The sequence below is a fragment of the Mirounga leonina genome, unplaced genomic scaffold (genome assembly GCF_011800145.1).
Source record: "Mirounga leonina isolate KUSES-001 unplaced genomic scaffold, KU_Mleo_1.0 Mir_165, whole genome shotgun sequence".
NCBI lineage: Eukaryota > Metazoa > Chordata > Mammalia > Carnivora > Phocidae > Mirounga > Mirounga leonina.
This window is the reverse complement of record NW_023270415.1, coordinates 41,118,867-41,137,990: the sequence shown is the minus strand read 5'-3', so window position 1 is coordinate 41,137,990 and position 19,124 is coordinate 41,118,867. Positions and strand designations below refer to the sequence as shown.

Sequence of the window (19,124 nt, the reverse complement as noted above, 5' to 3'; positions counted from 1 at the left end):
CAGACTCCAGGCTCAAGGACTCTTCGATCTGATGATGACTAAGTAAATGTTTACAATGATTTTTACCCACCTAGGATCATTTCTGTCTCTCGTATTTTACCATGATCAGAACCTGATCCTAAGATCAAGTGGAAAACATTTTAAGAAAATAAAGGGTATGAAAACCCCTTCGTGAGGCCAGATCTGTGGCGTTACAGAGAGACAGCTGGGAACAGTCAGCCAGAGAGGGCTGCAGAATTCATAAACCATGTTAAGAGTTTTGGTGCCCTGGAAAAAGCTCTGAAATGTTCCAATCATTAAATTTCTCAACTGAAATCATTTTCAGATGAGCAAATTCGGGACAAACATTACCAACTTTTTAAAGTACATCATAGGTTCCAAAAGCAAAATGGAAAACAATAAAGCAGAATGGCCTGTTTTTACTCCACCTGCTTATACAGATGATTTCAGATTTAATACAGAAGTGGAATCAAAGGAAATCTCTGGTATGTTTATTCTCAGAGCCAGTAATGTGAATCTAGAAGTCCTGGGCCACTGATTCAAAGGAGTTTAATCTGTAAATGATTCTGCCAGTTAGAGTAGTTAATGTCAGGGCATCTAACACATGGTAGATGCTCAGGAAATGGTCATTTCAGTGATGCATCCATCCTTGGGCAAATGACACTTGATGAAGAGAATAACTGAAAACTTGAAGTTTGGCAGAGTAACATGGACCTGTGAAAGAAAATAAAAACAGCAGCTAAGTAAAGGTAAGACAAAACCTTGCAAACTGAGGTGTTGCCAAAAATTAAAGGAGAAAATTGTAAGAAAGAGTGAGCCGTTGACAAGGTCAAATGTAGTCAGGTGCCTTGGAAACCTGACCAGTAAGGGTCAAGTGCGTTTAACGACACAGGGGAATCTGGATGATAATAGTTATAGTTTGCATCCGAGACTCATTCAGTAGGCAGTCTCTGAAATTGCGCCCCCCACCCCGCCCCCGGGCATTCACGCACTTGTGTGCCCCCGCGACCATGAGTGCGGGCTGGAGTTAGTGACCCGATCCTAGTCAATCGAATCTGGCAGAGAGGATGGACATCACTGCTGATACTGGGTAACAGAAATTCGGTGGCTCTTCTCCCAGGCTGTCCTCTCACTTTCTTTCTCTCATTTGCTTGTTCTGGAGGAAGCCACATTGTGAGCTGCCCTGAAGGGAGTGTCACATGACAAAAAACCCTGATGTTTCTGGCTGACAGCCGGCGTGGACCTGAGGCCCTCCAGCAGCCAAGCACATTCCTGCCATCATGTACTATGTCAGGAGTTTGTATTAATAGACCTGGGTTTCTTTCTTTTATCTCAAGAAATACCACTACGTCATTGCTAAAGATCAGTTTGCAGCCAGTCTCTCACCTAAAAGCAAAGAGTGGTGGCCCTACGGACTTAAGGATGGACACAGAAGACACCCTTCCTAAATGACTGGCCGACTTAGCTTTCCTTCTTCACGCAGGGAGTTCTGTTAGCTCACTATTCTAACTGGCTTCTTGAATAAAAAGGAAGACTCTGGGACGCCTGGGTGGCTCAGATGGTTAAGCGTCTGCCTTCGGCTCAGGTCATGATCCCAGGGTCCTGGATCGAGTCCCGCATCGGGCTCCCTGCTAGGTGGGGAGCCTGCATCTCCCTCTGCCTCTGCCTCTCTCTCTCTCTCTCTCTGACTCTTATGAATAAATAAATAAAAAAAATTAAAAAAAAAAAAAAAGGAAGACTCTTGCATCATTCCCAGCTGGCTCTGTGGACATTGGGGAAATAAGTTAAACAAGCTGTGCCTCAGTTTCCTCACAAGTAATATAAAGATAACAATGGCCCCTCCTTAAAAATCATAATAATGAATATTTGTTGAGAGCTTACTGCATACCAAACACTATTTTTAAAAAAAGATTTGTCGGGCGCCTGGGTGGCTCAGTTGGTTAAGCGACTGCCTTCGGCTCAGGTCATGATCCTGGAGTCCCTGGATCAAGTCCCGCATCGGGCTCCCTGCTCAGCGGGGAGTCTGCTTCTCCTTCTGACCCTCCCCCCTCTCATGTGCTCTCTCTCATTCTCTCTCTCAAATAAATAAATAAAAATCTTTAAAAAAAAAAAAAAAAGATTTGTCTATCCATTTTAGAGGGAGAGGAAGAGAGTGAGCAGGGAGAGGAGCAAAAGGGGAGGGAGGGAGAAACTTTAGCAGACTCCACGCTCAGTGCAGAGCCTGACGTGGGGCTCGATCCCACGACCCTGAGATCATGACCTGAGCCAAAACCAAGAGTCAGACACTCAACCCACTTCGCCACCCAGGTGACCTACATACCAAACACTATTTTAAGCACACTAAATATGTCAAACTCATTTAATCTTCACAACTCGATAACATAGACTTTATTATTATTATTATCATTATTGCATTTTATGAGAAAGGAATTGAAGGGTAAGAACCTTCCCTTTGATCACACAGTGGGCAAGGGGCAGAGATTGGATAGAGGGTTACTGTCAGGACTGAAGGCCATAATGGCTGTATGGGAAGCCCTGCTGGGCACATAGTAGGTGTGTGCCCTAACACGTGCTAGGTGTTATTTCTAGGTCACCTTCTGCCCACGATATCACCTTAGACACAATTATAGAAACCTGTTGAGGTTCTTGAGTGAGGGAAGTAGCACAAATAAAAGCACTGAATATTCTTATTGAAACCAAGTTAGTGGGGTAGTGACACGCCAGGGGAGGCAGTGATGGGTTTTCGAGGAAGCCGTTGAGGAGAAGCAGCAAGTGCAAGTCAGGCTCGGGGCCAGTGTGGATGGACAACTAAAGGCAAGCTCGGGAGAGGAAGGAGCGCCGAGTTCTCACAATGGCTGGAAGGGTCTAAGAGAATGTGAAGGGGATGACTGTGCAACAGACTTCCCCACTTCTTTCTAAAATAATCTTCAGTGGTCTAATCCTTTTGTTTTTCTGTTTCGTGACTGGAGAGTCATTGGCTTTCTTTCTGCCTCCCAGATAACCCCACTCTATTAATATGGACTCTTAGAACATTTTTTCCATTCCCCAAGATAAACTTAACGCTAACCCTGCCCTTGATTTCATCTGTAGCCAAAGTGAATTTTTTTGCATCTTTACTTGTGTTGCCTCCAACCCTGTTTAAAACTTGTCACTGAGTTCTTATTTTCTCAAAGATGTTTCCTGCAATCAAAAAGATTTATTCTTTAATTGAACTTCCATGGAAATAATTTTAAGCATCATTTCCCCCTTTCTTCTTTACAACTCTTCAGCGTGGATTTCTGTTCTGATGTTTTTCAGAAATGGGACCTTTGGGGACTGTCTTGTGATTTGTGATGTCCTCAGAGCAATGACTCTTTCCTTTCACAGAGGCTTTCCTTCTCTGACCTAGGTTAACCCCTTACCCAGGCCCTTGGCTCCCTCCTCTCCAAGAGTCTACTCTTGGTCTTCTGTCCCACCATCACCCATGGCTCCCTCTCCTATGACCTCCTCCCACAATCTCACTGACTCCCTGTCTCTTCTAGTCTTGCTAGTCCTTGAGCTGTTGTCCTCTTCCCTTCCTGCGGCGATCAAGTCTCTCCAACAAATGGTATCACAGGTAGTTTCATCACCTTGGTCCTATTACCCTTTAAAAATACCTACTCCTTGGTGACCTATGGCCTCCTGATTGTCAAAGTCAATATGTTTCCCTGATTTTGTCCTCCTTAATCTCTGGGTAGCATTTGGTATTGTTGACTCACCTCACCCTTCCCAAATTTCTTCTCCTTCTTCTGGCTTCCCTTCCAGGAAGTAGTGCTTTCTCCAGGCAGCTGTCTCAGATTTCCCCAAATAAGATGGGACTTCTTCCTCCCCGCAATTGCATGTGTCTGTGTCACATCTTCGTATCTGTCCTTATAGATTATAAATTCCCTGAGAGCAATGACCTTGTTTTTAGACCTCTCCCCACACACATATATACACATACAACCTGGAGCTAATACAGTGCCCTGCTCAAGACAAGTATTTAGCAAACATTAAGTACAGATATAAACATGGTCTCAAAATTCAGAATGCAGGCTGAATATGGCCCAAAGATGTATTTAATTTGGCCCACTTAGTGATTTTAAAAAAATTTGAGTTAAGGATCAGTATTTAAAAATTGGGATATTTAAAAAACATTTTTTTAAATTGGAATATTTCACATAAAAAACTAGGATGTCTTGGTCATTTTCTTTGACAAGTCTGGTTTAATCTGGTCTGGGTCCCCATTCCTACATGGTAACAGTTAGCAGGATCTGAGCATCCACGGTCCCTTGGGTGGGACATATGTTTTTCACTTTACTCATTGACATTTTCTTTATGGTCCCTCTAGGCACTTTTGTTTTATGAACTCTTGACGAATGAACCAAAGCAACTGGATTGAGGAAAAACAGACTCTTCGGTTTATCCATCCACTTACCTATTGGCTCTTGTATCTGGCTACCTGTCAAGAATTTGGAGGGGATGGGAAATTGGAAGTCTCTCTGAGGTCCCTATAACTGGCCTGGGTCTGGAGATAATGCTTCCTCCATAGTTACTCCTGCTGATAACAGAATCTCCAATCCTAACACACACACACACACATACACACACACACACACCTTTGATATATGGTTTAACTTCAGTTGCCTATTGTCAGTGTTCCCCCTACACACACCCTCAATGCATCTTGGAGTCTATTTGCCTTTATTCATGTGGTTGTGAACTTTGGGTTGGTGAGCCATGGAGGAGGCATTGGTGGGGGCAGGGAGAAGAGGAGGAATTGCTTGGAAGGGATAATGTGGTATCTGTTCCTCTAGGGATGGCCTTTTGGGCTGAGTGTGCACTATGGTGAAGAGGGAGACTCCAAAGCTAATGTGAGTGTTGGGAGGGGCTCTAGGTAGAGCTGCCCAGATGCCCCAGCAGACACAGAGTGACCAGAATTGTAAAAGAGTCCCTCTGGCCTTTGCCAGAACTTCTGGACCTCTCTTCACCCAGAAGCCTGAGAGATTTGGAAGTGGACGAGATACTACTCTTGGCCTGGGTGGTGGCCTTCTTGTGATGGGCTGTGACTGTGGCCAGGCTTGCCACATGGAAGGCAATGTCAATGACAGGGAGTAGAAAGGGAAGAACAGAGCAAGTGTGCATATCCACACACTGGTTGTAGGTCACTTGTGAAGTTTTCTGAGGGCTCCCTGGAGTAAATGGAGAACATCTTGCTGAGGTTCTACCATTACACAGATGGGGCTACTGAGTTATTAGACATTGGTTTACAGGTATTGGTGTTCACATCTATATTCATTGACATATAAAGTTGGCCTCTTCAACAAAGAGACCTAAAGAACAGTGGTTTAAATGAAAAGTTGACTTCTCTTATGGGTAAAAGTTCAGGGAGATAGTCCAGGGCTAGTATGGCAGCTTCACCATCAGGGCCTTACCTACTCCTATGTTGCTGCTCTGCCATACTTTTATTTTTTCCCCAAAGATTTCATTTTTAAGTGATCTCTACACCCATCTTGGGGCTTGAACCCACAACCCCGAGATCCAGAATCATATGCTCCACCAACTGAGCCAGCCAGGCACCCTGGCTCTGCCATCCTTAATATGTGGCTTTCACCTCATGGTTCTAGATGGCCCCTCACACTCCTGCCATCATGTCTGCATTCTAAGCAGTGGGAGGGAAGAAAGGGGAAAGGGTGAAGACATCGCTTCTTTTTAAAGGCACAACAGGGAAGTTGCACAGATCATTTCTTATATCCCATTGGTCAGAACTTTGTTACAGGGCCATCTTTAGCTTCAGGGGAGGCTGAGAAATACAGCATTTAGCTTGGTAGTCATGTACCAACTTAAAAATTCTATCTCTCTAGAAGAAGGGAAGAGTGAATATTAGATTTCAACCAGAAGTCTCTGCCATAACAGCTGTCTCTACTGGACTGGAAGCTCACTGATGACCAGATCTTTGGCAACCCTGATTCTACCAAGTGCTAGCACAATATGGATGCATAGTTGATGGTTCATAAACAAGATTTGCCACAAAATCTGCTCTTGCTACCCTTGTCATATAGGCAAGTCATGGAGTTAGTGCCGTCCCATGGCAATGTCAGGGAAGGGCTCTACACAGAATCCCCCAGTGCACATAGCTGCTAGTGAAGACAACAGAAGAGTTCTGGGTGGGTGGGTGCTTGCTTGAGGAAACCCAATTTATAATCATCTTTATAAACAACCAAAGAGAACCCTCAGCCAGTAATATTAGGAGACCAAGAGCTTGAATTTCTTCTCTGGTTTATGATACAGGTTGTCTCAGCATGGCTCCTTTGCCAGTTACCATGAGAGGTAGATACTGGTAATGTCTTCTTCCATGGCCTAAGGGTACTAGTGGAGAGCAAAGAGCTTTGCTTTTTTTTTTTTTTTTTTAAAGGAGTTTCCACACCCAGCATGGGGCCCAGCATGGGGCTTGAACTAATGACCCTGAGATCAAGACCAGAGCTGGGCTCAAGAGTCTGACATTCAATGGACTGAGCCACTCAGGCACCCTCAAAGAGTTTTTCAATTAAAGGTCAATGCACTGCAGAATTCTAATCCTGCAGGAGGTTTGGCTAAAAGGCTCATTGCTTGAGGTTTTCCAGCCTTCCTTAAAGGGCTTGTTTCTAGACAAAAAGATTCCTGGCTCCAGGGTTGAAGTATGCTTGGGAACTCTGAACGGGTGGGTGTGCAGACCTCCCTCTCACTCTGTCCTTGCATGAACTGTGCAGGCCACCATTCCCCAAGGTGTTGCCAAGAATGTTTTTGAAGTACATGGTTTCAAGCATGTCATCTGTAGGAACAAGAGTCATATTGACAAACACATGGAAAGAGCATGGATTTAGAATCAGACTTTGTATTAAGCTGCAACTCTACCGTGTAGGGGAGAGACTTTGAGCAAATCCGGTAACTTCACAGAGCCTCAGTTCCTCATCTCTAAAGTGGGTTGCATGCCTCAACAGAATCCTTAAAAGAATGAGATCAGCTAAAACTGTGTATCAGAAAAGCACCTTGTACACAGAAAAACACTGTGATAATGCTATGTGTGTGTGTGTGTGTGTGAGAGAGAGAGAGAGAGAGAGAGAGAGAAAATGTTATTTTTAAGTCTAGTATGTTACACCGCTCTTGCTGATTAGGAGACTCTGCCTCAGATCCCTCCCCCTGTGTTGGGGAGGAACATTTGAAGAAGAATCACATTAGCTCCCTTCTGCTGTTGCAGCCCCCACTGTCTGGCTCATTGTTCCTGTGGTTCTCCTCCACGGCCATGAATGGCCCATTCTCAGGTTAGTCAGCAGATTAGAGCTTGGCATCAGAGTCAGAGAGACCTCAGTCTGCTCTCCAGTTCTTGCTTGAGTTACTTAGCTGTCTGAGTCAAGATTTCCAAGTGGGAAAATATAGCAGTGTATCAGTTAGGATACTTTTGGCCACAAGTAGCAAAATAATCCAATTCATACTGGCTTAAGCAGTAAGGACATTGATTCTGAATTCTTCTGATTCAGCAATTCAATTGTACTATCAAGGAAGCTGGTCTTGACTTCTCTCAGCTCTGTCATCCTCATGCTGGCTTTGCCCAAGCTGTTAGCTATATGGTTGCAGGTGATCTAAGCATCAAAGATTAAGGAAACTTTTCTAAGAAGTTCCCCAGGAGCATTCTCCTCTCAACTCACTTTCAAGTTGAGGGGTCTCTGATCGGATGGGGGCCCCCAAATGTGAGGGAAGCCAGTGGCACGGGTGGTGAAAGGATTCATGTGAGGCAGAACAAAGGAGTAGAAGTTTATTGGACCCACCACAAGGGAGCTGTGGGCAGGACAGCAGAGGCGAGGCTGTCTGCCATGAAGCGGTGGGTGGGGGCTGCTTTTAAAGGAGGAACGTGAGGGGGTATCGGGACCTGTGGAATTTTCTCCTTTTTGGTAACTGTGCCTGGTTGTAAGTAGCCCATTGGTCAGTTAGGGCTTATGGCTATTTTGAGGTGGGTCACCTGCTGGGCCTGTCTTCAGCCAGGGGGTTGGGGTCACTGTGGGCCCTTTTACCTTACTCAGGTTTCCGTTGTTCAAGCCTGTTGCCTACAAATGGCCCCTAAGGTAGCCATTCCTGAACCAACCACCAGGAAGGGGTGGACTTACTCTGAGATAAATCAAGCCCCTCATTGGATCAGGAATACTTTTGGTTTTCCTGAAGCTGCGCTAGGGAAAAACAAAACATGACACCGATAGGGCGCCTGGGTGGCTCAGTCGTTAAGTGTCTGCCTTCAGCTCAGGTCATGATCCCAGAGTCCTGGGATCGAGTCCCGCATAGGGCTCCCTGCTCGGCGGGAAGCCTGCTTCTCCCTCTCCCACTCCCCCTGCTTGTGTTCCTGCTCTCGCTATCTCTCTCTCTGTCAAATAAATAAAAAATAAAAACAAAAACAAAAACAAAACATGACACCGATAAAGGAGAGGGAAAAATGGATGCTGAGTGGTCAACTAAGAGTTTCCTCTGCCAGGATTCCATGAACCCATCAGGGTTATGTGAGGGTTAAAAGAAATATGGTAATGAAAAGGAAAACACTTGTTCCCTATATTCACTACTCACTGAATACTTCTGTACTCCACGTGTTGGGGGTGTGGTTCCCCTCCCCCATACCAAGCAATTCTCTAATTCTTAGTGGACACCAACTGGGTGTCCTACAAATTTAACTCAATTCCATTCTATTGGCACGATCTCCCTGGAGACAGCATCAGATTTCACAGGTTAAGGGTTCAGTCCCACAAGAGTGTCCCCAATCCCCACTTTGGATGCCAATCACCAGCGCAGGTTATCATCGGTGCCTCTGGGCTATAAATCTGAGGTTCTCACCCTGGCCTTCTTGGGCTTGATAATTTGCTAGAGTGGCTTAGTGAACACAGAAAAACAGTTTCCTTATTAAAGTACTGGCTTATTATAAAAGGATACAACTCAGGAACAGCCAGATGGAAGGGAGGCAGAGAGTAAGGTACGAGGGAAGGAGTGTGCAGCTTCCACGCACTCTCAGGGCTTACTACCCTCCCAGCACCTCCATGTTGAGCAAGCTGGAAGCTCTCTGAACCCTGTACTCGAGGGGTTTTAACAGAAGCTTCCTTACATAGGCATGGTTGATGAAATCATTGGCCATTGGTGATTAAAGTCAATCTCCAGCTCCTCTCCCCTTCTGGGAAGTGGGGGTTGTGTGGGGCTCAAAGTTCCGACACTCTAATCACAAGGTTGGTTCCCTCGGCAACCAACCCCCATCCTCTTGGCTTTCCAAAAATCACTTCATTAACGTAAACTCAGATGTGGTTGAAAGGGACTTGTTATATATAACAAAAGATTGCCCTCCAGCCTTTATAGCACTTATCACTTATGGTAAATAAGGGACAGGGACAGGGAGAAGCAGAACAGGAAGCCCAACACGGGGTTTTAGGAAATTACAAGGGTTTTAGGAGCTCTTTGCCAGGAAAGGAACAAAGACCAAATACGTATTTCTTATTGTATCACAACAGCACAGGTAGTGAGTGCTAAATTGATGGTACCCATTAGCATTACTGCTCTCTTTTTTTCCTTCTCCCATCAAACTCTCTTTATTCTGGATCCAGCTGCTTCAAGATCCAGATGTGTGATCCTATGGACATTCTAAAAAGGTGGCAATTTCTGGTATCAAGCAGCACTGTGGGACAAGACTTCAACAGAGGGGACAAAAACCCTACATCATTACCATCCCGAAACCTCCTTAAGACTTTCATTGGGCACAGGTGTCCTTGAAGCTGACCCGGGGCGGGGGGTGGGGGGGGCGGGGGGGCGGGGGGGCTCCCGCTGTGCTTGCTGTGTTTGGGGAGCAGAGGGCCTGGCAGCAGCCCTCAGAGGTGGTTCTATAGCTGCAAGAGCTCGGCCCAGCAGCTGGCAAGCTCTCTGCCTACATCAGCACCCCCAGGGCCCTCACTCCTCTTTCTTTGCTAAACCCAGCAAATGAAACCGTGTGCTCATGATTCACAAAATCCTTTTTGACAGAGTTATCCTGAGCAGAACTGCAAAGACAACAGGAACAATATTTTGAAAATATTAATCTGATATAGTTTTCATTTGCCTGTAGTTCTTGAGTCATAAGTCTGAGCATTAGGCTTATTACTCAGAGAAAGAGGGTGGTTGCTTCTAAAAATAGCAAAATACTGTTTTTCATAATCCATTCTTGGGTATGGGTTTCTAATTTAGAACATTCCAAAGCATAGAATGGGTTATTTTTTACAAGCCCATCTGGCTCAAATGCCTGCTCCTAAGACACGTTCCTCATGTTTCCCAGTTGGGAGTAAAGGAAAACAGCATCCCATAATACCTCCTTGATGGCAGTCCTCTTAATCTCCCACAGTAGATTCCTCCACTCTTCTCTCTGGTCTCATTGTCTCCTTGTACTGTTCTCTCCACCTGTCTTTGCTTTCTCTTTGCCTACCATTTTTTTTCCACCCTTCCTTCAAGACGCAGCTCAAAATTCATCTTAAGGAAATCTTTCTTGAATAGCCTTGGATTATACAGAGTCATTTTGTTGCCAGGTGAACTGGGGAGACCCTGGGCCCTGAGACCTCCACCAGCCCATCCCAGTGATGTCACTGGAGGCTCCTGGTCTCGTTGAAAGAGAGAATTCAAGGACAGACCAGACACAGCGGATGAACAGTGCAAGCAGGGAAGTTTATTAAAATGAAAGTATACTCGGAGAGCCTGGGTGGCTCAGTCAGTTAAGCGTCTGCCTTCTAATTGGGTCATGATCTCAGGGTCCTGGGACCAAACCCCGTGTTGGGCTTCCTGTTCAGCAGGGAATCTGCTTCTCTCTCTCCCTCTGCTGCTCCCCCTGCTTATGCTCACCCTGTTTCTCTCAAATAAATAAAATCTTAAAAAAAAAAGAGAAAGTATACTCTCGAGATGTAAGAGCTGGTGAGCTCAAGGGAAGTCTGAAGGAAGATGTTAGTGTGCAGTCATTTAGTTCTGCCATAGGTATCTATTCCCAAGACAACAATATAGTAATTGTACACGTGATAAATAGAAAAAAATGTAGGTGCAACCAACCTTATTAATTGGACATTTCATTCTAATTTCATAGATGGTATTCTAGTGAGTACAGAAGTATCAGGTGACAGAGAAGAGGTATTCAGAAATTTGTTGCTTCCTTCTGAAATGTAACAAAACCTACCAACCAACCAACAGAAATTCCAGGGGTTCTCTTGTGGGCAGGTCTCTGTGGCCTTTGAAGTTGATCACTATGGTGACACACATCCTTATCAGTGTTCTGACCTCATATAACACTAGTCAGGAGTATTGGTTGTAGAGGCAAGGATACTCTTGCTTACCTAACTCTATGGTTAAGAACAAGCCTCACACCTGTAGGGGAAAAAAGCAGTATCTTAGGACAAGAATGCACCCAGAACACATCTCTCTTGGCCCCAAAAGTCCTCGTGACAGATTCATTAGCTTCCCCTTGGGGTGTCCACTTAGATGTAGCTAATGAACATTTTTAACTCAATAAATATAATTAGACATATATGTGCATATGTATGAATTCCACAAAATTACAGAGATTCCACAAAATTAAAACAAGACACCACCCATTTCTAAAGCAGGCACTGAAGACATATTATATTGAATTGATTGATTCACAGGATTTACTCACCAAATCCAGGACGCAGAGGGGCGCCTTAGAACAACTGAGATTATGAGATGCTAATAGACTTTTGATTGAGGTTCAATACTGCTTCCACCCCAGACATTAGTAATCAGACTAGCATTTTTGGATTGGGTTCTTTCTTTTAGACAGACTTCATCTGTCCTGCCTATAAGATTTTCCAAGCCTCCCATTTGCTGGGACTTTTTATCTGATATTTTAAGTTTCCTTTTCTTTAAACCCTTTACAAGGATATGACCTTCTCAAGTTTTAGCCTTTTAGTTTCATTTTTCTTATACCTTTTATGAGGAGGTATTTTTTTAAAGATATATTTATTTATTTGAGAGAGAGAGAGAGCAAGCATGGGGAGGGGCAAAGGGAGAGAGAAAGGGAGAGAGGCAGACTCCCTGCTGAGTGGGAGCCTGACATGGGCTGGTCCCACGACCCCAAGATCACGACCTGAGCTGAAATCAAGAGTCAGAGGCTCAACCCACTGAGCCAGCCAGGTGCCCTGAGGACGTATTTTTAAATTTTAAAAATTTTTAGAGAGTTTATTTATTTGTCAGAGAGAGAGAGCACAAGCAGGGGGAGAAGCAGGCTCCCCACTGAGCAAGAAGCCCAATGTGGGACTCAATCCCAGGACCCTGGGATCATGACGTGAGCCAAAGGCAGACACTTACCTACTGAGCCACCCAGGCATCCCAAGGAGGTATTTTTTTTTTTTAATTTCAATTCTATAGTGCTTTTCATTTCTTTAAGTATTTAATGTAATTAATAATCAATAACTTCCTATTAGGTAAGTCAGTGACCACTTCATCCCCTTCACTATTAACACTCTTATAAGTGGTTATGTCTTGACATATTGCTCCATAAATAATTCAGTGAAAATTAATACTTTGGTTGAGTGTAGATGAGCATGTTTAATAAGAGAATAATGTACATCATTTCATCCAGTTCTCTCCAAAGGTCCACATAGTAGCCCTCAGTCAAGTGACCTTTCCCTCTTGTCTCACCTTGGCTCAAGGAAAGGAGATGTGCCAGTGACAATTGGTATAAGATTCTCATTTGCAAATATCTTAAACTTTCTGGAATGAAATGCTGACTCACTGTTGGAAATGATAATGTGTTTGGATCCAGGGTTCCTGGGGTCCAATAAACAGACCAGGGTCAGTTGGATTTCAAGCACTACTTAGTATGCCTGAAAATAATGGACACTATCTGAGATTGCAAGAGAGATCTGAGGCAGAAATAGGGGCATATGGAGTTATTTGGAAAATAATTCCCCAATCCAAATTGTATTCTGTTACTCTTTCTCAAAGTACACTGTCTTTTTCAACATAGCATTTATAATAATTATAATAATGTGTTTGAGTCTTTAATTTGTTAATGTTCATCTCCTGTACCCATCACGAAGCTCCAAGAAGGCAAGAACCATATCCTTCACTATTGGTGTTATTATTTTTGAGGTATTACTTACCTATATAAACATATGCAAATCTTAAGTGCATAGGTTGATGGAAATTTTTTTGTGCATGTACACCCACATATCTACTACCCAGGTTAAGATATAGACCATTTCCACCACTCCAGGAAGTTCTTTTATGTCCCTTCCTAGTCAATATTTCTATTTTGTATCATTACAGATTAATTTTGCCTGTTCTTGAACTTCATATAGATGGAAACAGACAGTATGCATACTCTCTTATGTCTGGATTTTTTTTTTAACTCAATATAAGTGTTTTTGAGGTTCATTCATATCTTTCTATGTCTTTAGCTTTTTTCCTTACTAGTATATAATATCCCATTACACTAATATATCACAATTTATGTACCATTCTCCTGTTGATAAACTTTGGAGTCATTTCTAGTTTTAGCCACAATGAATAAAGCTGCTACGAATTCTTGGAGAAGTCCTTTTGTGACGTACACGTTCATTCTTCAGTATATGCCTAGGGTAGACATGCTAGGTAATAGGGTAAGCATATGTTTAACTTTGTATATACTGCTAAGCAGTTTTCCCAGATTGCTGTACCATTACGCACTTCCCCCAGTAGCAACTGGGAGTTCTAGTTGCTCCACATCCTTGTCAGCACTTGATGTTGTCATTCTTTTTGGTTTTAGCCATTCTGTTTGGTGTACAGTTGTATCTCATTGGAGTTCCAATTTGTATTTCCATGATGAGTAATTATGTTGAATGAAAATCTCTCTCAGGATTATCCTTTCTCTCCCACAATCTGCAAACAGAACTATTTGTTGATTGAGCAGAAACTAGTTTGACTAACTATAAATGCAGGTATAATAGAGTTTATATTTCTTAGGTTCTGCTGGCCCAGTTTGTGAGAGTTCTTTGTTCACTCTAAAAGCATAGAATTCTATTGGAAATTTTACCTTTAATTTCTGTGACATGTAGAGAAATAATCTCACCAGAAGGGATTTTCCTTGTGCCCTTATATCTGAAAGTTTGGTTCCACAGAGAGCTTTTGTAGGATGGTATCCTGGGTTGAATAGTTTCCCCTTAAAGTTCATGTCCACCTGAAACCTCAGAATATGCCTTTATTTGGAAATAGGGTCTTTGAGGATATAATTAGTTAAGGTGAGGTTATACCAATTTAAGGTGAGCCCTAAATCCAATGATGGGTATATATATATCCAAAGAAGGCCATGTGAAGACCCAGAAGCACATGGAGGGAAAGAAGACCATGTGAAGATGGAGGCTGGAGAGATGTGGCTGTGGGCCAAGGAACACCAAGGATTCCCGGGAGCCACCGGAAGCTAGGAAGAGGCAAGGAAGGATACTTCCCTAGGGCCTTCAGAGGGAACATGGCCCTGCAGACACCTTGATTTCAGACTTCTAGCCTTCAGAACTGTGAGAGATTAAATTTCTGTTGTCTCAAGTCACCCAGTTTGTGCTGTTTTGTTAGGCAGCCCTAGGAAGCTAATACGGATGGCTTCCTGGAGAACTCCGTATCCTTTCATGGGAACTCCATATCCAAGGTGATGGAGCAGGTTCAGCTGAGAATTCTTAAAAGTACCACACTACGGTGCATTGCAGTAGAAGCTCTGCAGTGGAAACAGCAATGCTTCAGATGTGATTTTCTTTTTTTGGTTAAACCAAATAACATGATAGTGTGTCATTGGAAGTACGTCTCTGACATTTCAAGATTCACTGAATATCCAGGGATTAGGTCAAGCAGTATTTCTGTGTTCCGTGGGCTCTTGGAAGCTGACTCATCATTGTTGAAGATTTTCTGTTTCATTTGCCTCAGAGTAGAATGGAAGTTTCTCAAGATAGAGCTCAGCACGATGCCTGGCACAAAGACGGGTATCAATAAATATTATTCAATAAACTTTGTAGTAATTAGTTGTCAAGCAACAGAAACTAACTCAGACTTACTTTCATGGGCTCATACAACTATGAAGATTGGGACAAAGGTTGATTCTGTAGGGCTAAACCTGGGGGCCCATAAGTTTCTCTCAGGGGACTGTCTTTCCATTTCTCAGTTCTGTGTTAGCTTCATTCTTGGGTATGTTCCCCCCACCTTTCCGCGTAAAGGCAAAGAGAGCCATCAGCAGCTCTAGGCTTACATAATTCTCACAGTTAGTGATCCTAATGAAAAAAGAAAGGAGGGCTTCTTTTGTTACTAGTTCCAGAAAAAGTCCAGTGTGCTCCGATGTATCCTGCTTGAGTTATAATAACTGTGACCAGGGGAGTGGAGAACTCTGGACAGGCCCAGGTCACAGATGGCTGAACCACAAGGACTGAGATTGGGGAGGGTTGTTTCTCCCAAGAGACCTCCGCAAACAAAAAACATATCCATCACTTGCCTAACACTTGCCTAAGCTGTCACTTGGAGTCATCTTTGGAATGGAATGCCACTGCTGGTAATTGCTCAGACTTCTTATTTATGGACTTCGCTGGTTGTCTCTAGAAGTCTCATTCCTATATCATTCAGCAGTTAGGAGAGAGCAGACCATCAACAACAGTCTTCTTCTGGAGCAAACTTCGCTGGGCTAACCCATCCAGAATCCAAGTAGGTTACAATTACAGGATCTCAAAAGGAAGAAAGACACTAATGGAAGTTGAAAGGAATAAAGCAGTAAGATTGAACCTCCTGCATTCCTAGCACACAAAGACCCATTTTAAGACTGGCAGAACCAGGTAGCATTGCAAGGACTCTCCAAACTTCTGAGCCCCGGGTGAAATCAAGTAGGGTGATCAGTTTGAAACAGAAAGGAATTTATGCCTTGGGACTCAAATTAAGCATGACTGAGATGCTCAATCATCATCTCTTGGATGATTGAGAATTTTCTTTCTCTCTGTCTCCATAGGACAAGAGTCCATCAAACAAACATTTTAACTCTTCAAAATAAGCAGGATTTAGAATATAAGCAAGTTTATTTTGTGTTTAAAAAAAAAGAAAAAATTAAGTTAGACACTCTTAGCAGTGTTGAAATAAATTTCTAGGCTGGAGATGAAGCCACTCCTGCCCCGGGGTACTGCATCAGCAAACCAAAACTTAGATAATTCCGGAATCCTTGTCAATGCTCTGCTTGACCGGAAACTCATCGTATACATCTGGTCAGCCAAACCCTGAATGCCAAGCCAACTCGAGGCTCTAGCCTTGGTTCCTTGTTCCTTCATTTTCTATTTTTCTCTTTCTTGTTACTTATTCTTTATCCTATAAAAACTTCCTACTTTCTGCCCTATTTTGCAGTTCTCTGAACTCTTGGGAACCGAGACTGACTGCCTCCTGAGGTGTTAAATAAAGTTTGTTTGTAACACCTAAGTTGTCTTTTTTTTTTTAAAGATTTTATTTATTTATTTGCGAGAGAGAGAATGAGATAAAGAGAGCATGAGAGGGAGGAGGGTCAGAGGGAGAAGCAGACTCCCTGCCGAGCAGGGAGCCCAATGCGGGACTCGATCCAGGGACTCCAGGATCATGACCTGAGCCGAAGGCAGTCGCTTAACCAACTGAGCCACCCAGGCGCCCCCCCTAAGTTGTCTTTTAAAATAACGTTTAACAGCAGCTAGCATTTATGATCATATGACTTATATGTCAGGTGCTATGCTAAATGCTTTATTTTAAATAGTTAGTATTCCCAACATCCCTGTAAGGCAGCTACTCATACCATCTCTGAGATGTTTCAAGGATTGTCCATTCAGCAGTTTACAAGGAATTTTTTTAAAGTACATTACAATTTTAAAATTCCATATCTATGGTTCTTTGAGTATAGAATGGGGAAGCAAAAGCCAGTTGGCTCCACATGGATCACAAAAGGATGAAACCCGATAACATATATAAGGAGAGGACCTGGTCCAGGGCCTGACCTAGCACCGGAGAAGCTCCATCCACCTTAGGTCTATTTGCCGCCAGCCCCACCCCTTCTCTCACCACTTTGGTCTCCACTGCCGGTGTCCTGGTCTTGTAAAAGGCTCCTAAGAACAATGAGAGTGAACTGCCACAGTGAATCAGGAAAAGACCAAAAATGAAGCCACTCTCTGAGGGCACGTCCTGGGGACCCAGTCACTGTTGGCTCCGGAGAGTGACAGGAAACAGGCAGGGCTGTTGGCTTCCAGGTGTCCCCCTGAGCCAACTTGTTGACATTTCTCAGAGTGCATGCTTCCCGTCTGACTTTTAAAACATGTGCTCTCTCTCAAATGCTTCTCAGGCTTCCTTGAGCTTCTGGCTTATTACAAGAAGTATTCCTGCTATTCCAGAAATAACTTTTTTTTATAAGTGCCTGCTGATAGTTGAGACCTAGTCTGTGAAGCAATGTTGGACTATGTCACGACTCTGGAAAATTCTCTAACAGTGGCCCTTTCCCTGATGCTATGATATTTAAAAAATGATTATTTTTGTTAACTTTACAAAAGGATATGGAGGCTTTTTATAAAAATTTTATAAACATTAGAAGTCAACAAGTAAAAGGAAGAAAACAAGAAAAGCTGTCCTACCCGCCTAATTAAGAGACTAGTTCATATCCTTCTAAATATTTTTGTCTTTTCCTACAAAGGGCTCATACAATGCAAACTATTTTGTGATTTGCTTTTTTGCATTTAATAATATTCAACTAAGTATTTTCCCATGTCTGCAAATACAGTACTGTAACTCATAGTTATGTAACAGCATAGTATTCCACTTGTGGGTACAGCTACTTCCTAGTTAAGTAAAACAGGGTGAATTTGGTAGGTGCCATATGTTCTGATAACTTCATACCAAAACAGACATTCAAACACTTGGTTGAAAAAACCAAAAAAAAAAAAAAAAAAAACCCACCCCAAAAAAAGAACAACAACAACAAAAAACCTAAAAAAAAAAATGTAATGGTTGTTTTCCTAATAGAATATCAAAGAATTGGTTTGGTTACTTTGTCCCCTGAGACCAATGCTCTTCTTCTTACTGCATTAACTTAATTGGTTAGGAGCTCTGAGGTTCTGTGTACAGATCCTAAATGTCCCTGAAAAGCTAAACAAAAACGTCAGATAAACATTTGATGTAGGCTTTCCTGCCGACAGTCAGAGCTGCGTGCTTTGCTCTCGGCGGGTCTGGCTGGTACTGACAGGGACCCTCACGCCTTGTTTATTGCTCCATCCTCCGTGTGATGTCACTGGACGTGGGAGGGAGGTATGTGCCCGTGGTGCAGACGCACTTCCAGCCGGCCTTCTTCAGAGGGCTCTGTCCTTGAACAGACTTTCTCTTGTCACTGAGATCATTTGTTGTCATTTGTAAGGAGCCTTCCTGGCAGTACTATTTAGAGGTGATGCCTTCCTTGGTTTTCTTTCTTGTTCTAGTACGCAATGTGTAAGATCATGTTCCCTTGCTTGCCACAATATTCTTAGGCTGTTGAGGGAGGTGGGAAAGAAAACAGGAGACGGTGTTTGCTAGAGCTTTTGGCACAAGAAGGATCATCTTCCCTTTAAGGAGATGCAGAAGGCCGTGGCCACCCGAGGTCACACCCCTGTGACAGACAGCTTCAGAACCCAGTACCCCACAATGCCGTAACACAAGGACACAGGAGATGTATCTTGTGAGCTTTCTCCCTGGCCTTCCAAGTGCGTGCTGTGAACCCCTGCACCACCTTTCCGGAGAGTGCCTCTCAAACAGCAGAGCTACCCCTTCCCTGGAGGTCTCTCCTCTCCTCTTGACCCCAAAGAGAGTTGTCAGGTTGGTACCTCTGCCTGGTGCTGGCTGGCGCGCAACAGCCTCCATCCGATGTGGGTACCTCCACTTCAGATCTGCTTGAGAGCTTTGCCTCACTCATCTTTAGCCTTCTAGGGTGAACTAGATGAATTGGCAGTGGGAACAGAGCTGACTGTTGGGGACAAAACTGATGGATCGATTCAGAGACCGAGGCCATGTGAGGAACTGGACGTGCTCTTACGGCTAGGTTTCCCCAACACCCTCCCCTCGAGCACATTGCCCACCATCGGGGATAGGAATTAGCTTGTTATTTCTGGCCTGGGTCT

The 19,124-nt window shown here is 43.6% G+C and overlaps 1 long non-coding RNA gene across 1 annotated transcript; it reads right to left on the bottom strand.

Moving 5' to 3' along the window:
* Positions 1-672: 672 nt before the first annotated feature.
* LOC118014750 lies at positions 673-17,148 on the bottom strand. Its single transcript, XR_004680369.1, has 3 exons — positions 17,050-17,148; positions 14,045-14,963; positions 673-714 (listed from the first exon to the last, which is right to left on the bottom strand). It is a non-coding gene; the product is annotated as an uncharacterized LOC118014750 (long non-coding RNA).
* Positions 17,149-19,124: the final 1,976 nt, after the last annotated feature.